The following is a 6,057-nucleotide window of genomic DNA, read 5'->3' as shown; positions in this document are numbered from 1 at the left end:
AAAATCTAGCAAAATTACTCAAACACTATGTTCATGTAAAAAAAGGAATTTTTTTTTTTTTTTGAGATGGAGTCATGCTCTGTCACCCAGGCAGGAGTGCAGTGGCACGATCTTGGCTTACTGCAACCTCTGCCTCCCGGGTTCAAGTGATTCTCCTGCCTCAGCCTCCTGAGTAGCTGAGACTACAGGCACGTGCCACCACACCCGGCTAATATTTTTTGTATTTTTATTACAGGGTTTCACCATGTTAGCCAGGATGATCTCAATCTCCTGTCCTCGTGATCTGCCCGCCTCGGCCTCCCAAAGTGCTGGGATTACAGGCGTGAGCCACCGTGCCCCACCAAAAGGAAATTTTAAGGTGCTTATATTTCATACCTCAACAAGGAAAGCAAAAGCATCTATTCCCTTCAGATAATAAATGTATTATTGCATTATTTTCATGAAAAATCATGTAGTAAACAATTAGTCATATGTGAACATTTCTAGGAGGTACCAAGTTTTTTTTTGTTTGTTTGTTTTTTGGAGACAGAGTCTCGCTCTGTCACCCAGGCTGGAGTGTAGTGGTGCAATCTCAGCTCACTGCAACCTCCGCCTCCCAGGTTCAAGCAATTCTCCTGCCTCAGCCTCCCCAGTAGATGCGACTACAGGCACATGATGCCACACCCGGCTAATTCTTTTATACTTTAGTAGAGACGGGGTTTCACCATGTTGCCCAGGCTGGTCTCGAACTCCTGAGCTCAGGCGATCTGCCAGCCTCGGACTCCCAAAGTGCTAGGATTGCAGGCGTAAGCCACTGTGCCTGGCCTCAAGTTTTATCTCATAAAATTTAGCATGAAGCTCAGAAATAAAAATCACAGGATATACAACAAAAATCTTCACTGTCACGAATTTACCTTGTAAAAAGAGAAACTGATGTTTTAATGAATCTATGTGACTCACTAATTACCTACCACATTTTCTTGTGGAAATGTATTTATTTTCTGCAGCCAAAATAGAAGAGAGATTTCCCTTGTTTTATCCTTGGTAGCTAGCATTCTAATAGCTATGCCTTGGAATTCTGTTGGAAATCACCCAGCCATAAAAAAAACACATCTGAGAAAATTTCTAAATTCACCCAGGGAAAGCAAAAATGAGAATTTTTAGTCTGAGCACTATGGCTCATGCCTGTAATCCCAGCACTCTGGGAGATTGAGGCAAATGGATTACCTGAGGTCAGGAGTCCAGGATCAGCCTGGCCCACGTGGCAAAACCCCGTCTCTATTAAAAATTAAAAAATTATCCAGGCAAGGCCGGGTGCCATGGCTCACACCTGTAATCCCAGCACTTTGGGAGGCCGAGGTGGGCAGATCACTGAGGTCAGGAGTTCAAGACCAGCCTGGCCAACATGGTGAAAGCCCATCTCTACTAAAAATACAAAAATTACCCAGGCGTGGTGATGTGCACCAGCAATCCCAGCTACTCAGGGGGCTGAGGCAGGAGAATCGCTTGAACCTGGGAGGTGGAGATTACAGTGAACCGAGATTGCCCCACTGCACTCCAGCCTGGGCGGCAGAGTGAGCCTTTGTCTCAAAAAAGAAAAAAAAAAAAGGAAAAAATTAGGCCAGGTGTGGTGGCTCATGCCTGTAATCCCAGCACTTTGGGAGGCCAAAGCGGGTGGACCACCTGAGGTTAGGAGTTCGAGACCAGCCTGGCCAACATGGTGAAACCCATCTCTACTAAAAAAAAAACAAAAACAAAAACAAAAATTAGCCGGGCATGGTGGCAGGTGCCTGTAATCCCAGCTACTGCAGAGGCTGAGGCAGGAGAATTGCTTGAACTCGGGAGGCGGAGGCAGCCATGAGCCGAGATCACGCCACTGCACTCCAGCCTGGGTGACAGAGTGAGACTTTGTCTCAAAAAAAAAAAAAAAAAAAAAGAAAGAAAGAAATAGGTAAATGAGAATTTTTAACCAAAGAAATATATTATTAGATTTTTCTGAAACTCACCTCCTTTATGCCCTTGTAAATACTTTACCTTTCAAACTCTACTAATAAAATGCAATTTACAGTTAAAAAACTGATGTTAATATAAGTGAACAAATCTTTTCAAGGTGACAAACCCAGGGAGTGGCAGTACTGATTAGAAAACAGATGTAGCCAGGTGCGGTGGCTCACGCCAGCACTCTTGGGCCAAGGCGGGCAAATCACCAGGTCAGGAGATGGAGACCGTCCTGGCTAACACGGTGAAACCCCATCTTTAATAAAAATACAAAACATTAGCCGGGCATGGTGGCACGTGCCTGTAGTCCCAGCTACTCAGAAGGCTGAGGCAGGAGAATGGCTTGAACCTGGGAGGTGGAGGTTGCAGTGAGCCGAGATTGCACCACTGCAGTCCAGCCTGGGCGACAGAGTGAGACTCTGTCTCAAAAAAAAAAAAAATTGCAGAAGCATTATGAAAGGACAAAATAATTTGGGAAAATAGCTGAGGGATGAATTTAGAAAATCAAAGCCCAAGAGCACATTATTCATTTTAATGATAGAAAAAATTTGAGGAAAATGTTTAAAATAAAACAAAAACTTTGGAGAAATTAAATTCAACAGAGTTTAATTGAACAAAGAGTGATTTGCAAATCCAGTAGCCTGTGAAGCCAGAGTAGGCTCAGAGAGATTTCAGCATTGTGGGGGAAAGAAAGATAGATCAGACTGTTACTGTGTCTATGTAGAAAAAGGAAGACATAAGAAACTCCATTTTGATCTGTACTAAGAAAAATTCTTCTGCCTTGAGATGCTGTTAATCTGTAACCCTAGCCCCAACCCTGTGCTTGCAGAAACATGTGCTGTATTGACTCAAGGTTTAATGGATTTAGGGCTGTGCAGGGTGTGCTTTGTTAAAAATCTGTTTGCAGGCAGTATGCTTGGTAAAAGTCATCACCATTCTCCAGTCTCGAGTACCCAGGGACACAATGCACTGCGGAAGGCCGCAGGGACCTCTTCCCAAGAAAGCCTGTGTATTGTCCAAGGTTTCCCCCCACTGAGACAGCCTGAGATATGGCCTGATGGGAAGGGAAAGACCTGACCGTCCCCTAGCCCAACACCTGTAAACGGTCTGTGCTTAGGAGGATTAGTGAGAGAGGAAGGCCTCTTTGCAGTTGAGATAAGAGGAAAGCATCTGTCTCCTGCTCGTCCCTAGGATTCGAATGTCTCGGTGTAAAACCCAATCGTACATTCTATTTACTAAGATAGTGTGATACCCTACCTTGTTTTAACCGGATTGACTCTCTTTTAGCTGAGAGAGCCAGACAGACTCCATTTTTGTTTCTTCACTTGCAGCCCCCCTTATCCCCCTCCCTTAAGGACATAACTAGTGCAAGCTGACTCCAAGCACGTCCAGGAATGCACTTACTGATAAGATATAGAGGCAAGCTGAACCAGCAGCTCCTGGGGATGCGCTCGGTGGATGGTACCCAAAGCCCCTGCATTATCTCTTTGTGATAGTTTAAGCCCCTGCACCTGGAACTGTTTATTTTTCTGTAACTATCTCTGTAACCATCAATTTTTTAACTTTTTGCCTGTTCTGCTTCTGTAAAAATTGCTTCAGCTAGGCTCCCCCTCCCCTTTTAGACCAAGGTATAAAAAGAAATCTAGCCCCTTCTTCGGGGTTGAGAGAATTTTGGGCGCTAGCCGTCTCTCAGTTGCTGGCAATAAAGGACTCCTGAATTAGTCTCAGAGTGTGGAATTTCTCTATAACTCGCTCGGTTACAACAATAGGAGAAAAACGCCATAAGGCTGGAGGTGAGACATGCTGGTGGCAACATTGCTCTTTACTGCACTGAGATGTTTGTGTAAAGTCAAACATAAATCTGGCCTATGTGCACATCAAGGCACAGCACCTTTCCTTAAACTTATTTATGACACAGAGTCCTTTGCTCACACGTTTTCCTGCTGACCCTCTCCCCACCATTACCCTATAGTCCTGCCACATCCCCTTCACCGAGATGGTAGAGACAGTGATCAATAAATACTGAGGGAACTCAGAGACTGGTGCCGGTGCAGGTCCTCCATATGCTGAGCGCTGGTCCCCCGGGCCCACTTTTCTTCCTCTATACTTTGTCTCTGTGTCTTATTTTTTTTTCTCAGTCTCTCATTTCCACCTTTCGAGAAATACCCACAGGTGTGGAGGGGCAGGCCCCCTTCAAGCACAGCCACAAGGTGGAAAAAGACTTATGGATAGAAAAAGCAAAATGACATACAGAAAATGGCAGTGAGGTACAGAAACAGCCAGATTGATTACAGCTTGGGGTTCGCCTTATTTGAACGTGGTTTGAACAGTTGACATCCTTTTATTGCCCAAACCACAGTGGTTGGTACAAGAATGGGTACAGTCTATTTACATGTCCAGTTAGGTTTCAGTTTACTATGTAAAACAAAAAACAACTATTGACTAAAATTAAACAGGAAAGGGAGCAGCTTTAGGGTATAATTAATTTAACAATTTCTCCCTATTGGTCATCTTCTCAATTTTGAGAGATAGAACAATTTTTTTTTCTTTTTGAGACAGAGTTTCGCTCTGTCACCCAGTGGCATGATCTCGGCTCACTGCAACCTCTGCCTTCCGGGTTCAAGCAATTCTCCTGCCTCAGCCACTTGAGTAGCTGGGACGATAGGTGTGCGCCACCATGCCCGGCTAATTTTTGTATTTTTAGTAGAGACCGGGTTTCACCATGTTGCCCAGGCTGGTCTTGAACTCCTGACCTCAGGTGATCTGCCTGCCTCGGCCTCCCAAAGTGCTGGGATTACAGGCGTGAGCCACTGAGCCCAGCCCACTGCTGTATCTTTAACTTTTCCCAAGGATTTGTGATTCCACTCTGGTTCTCCCCAGGTCCCTCACCCCGCCTATCTTCACTCCCTCACTGTGTGTTGGGCAGGTCTGGTTAGAACGGGGAGAATAATACATTCAGAGTCTGGCCTCCAAGGTATTCCCATCTGGGGTGCAGGGAGTAGGCAGGCAAGTCAGAGTCTGTGGTGGTACTTTTTGCTGGGTCTGAGGGCAGGAAGGCCAGGGCTGGACACATGAATATCTGGGGAACAACCACTGCTGATTCCTTCCCCCCGCCCAGAGTTACAACCAGGCCAGGCCAATCATCACGATTAATAAAACCACTGCAGCTCTCATTCTGCACAAAACTAAAGTGTACCCCAACCCCCAGCCCTACCACAGATCTCCAACTTCCCATCCCAGAACACAGGAAGCCCTCCATTGTTTTGACCTAAAGCCTGGACTTTAAGCCAGGCTGGGCCTGGGGATGGTGGCAGCAAAAGCAGCAGCCACAACGTCAAACATACAAATGATCTGAGAAATCTCATCTGCACGTCATTGAGTCAGAACTGACCTAGAGTTGTATGCAAGTTAAGAATGACAGATCTATACCCTCATGGGCATGGACACCTTCCACACTTGCTGGGGAGAATGACAGGCACCTGTTTCCCAGCTGCAATCTGATGTCCACATTCACCCATTCACGTGTCTTCATTTAGGTCTCTGCATTGTATATTCATTGAACCAATGCAAATACATCTTCTGTGGGAGGGCATCATTTAGTGCAGCACCACCCCCCACTTGTTCTGCGGGGCAGTCAGGAGGGATCTGGTCAGCTCTTAATTCCCTCCCCCTTTCCAGCACTCACATCCAGCAGCACCATCTCAGGATTTTTGTTTTGTTTTGTTTTCTTTTCTTTTTTTTGAGACGCAGTCTCGCTCTATAGCCAGGCTGGAGTGCAATGGCACGATCTCAGCTCACTGCAACCTCTGACTCCCTGGTTCAAGTGATTCTCCTGCCTCAGCCTCCCCAGTAGCTGGGATTACAGGCGCACACCACCACACCCAGATAATTTTTGTGTTTTTAATAGAGATGGGGTTTCACCATGTTGGCCAGAATGGTCTGGATCTCCTGACCTCGTGATCCGCCCGCCTCAGCCTCCCAAAGTGCTGGGTTTTTTCTGCATTATCAAAATGATTAAAAAGTTGTTTTAAAATATCCAAATGGGGCTGGGCGCGGTGGCTCACGCCTGTAATCCCAGCA

This window comes from Pan paniscus, chromosome 20 (genome assembly GCF_029289425.2).
Source record: "Pan paniscus chromosome 20, NHGRI_mPanPan1-v2.0_pri, whole genome shotgun sequence".
Taxonomy (NCBI): Eukaryota; Metazoa; Chordata; class Mammalia; order Primates; family Hominidae; genus Pan; species Pan paniscus.
Note: the sequence above shows the minus strand (reverse complement) of the source record.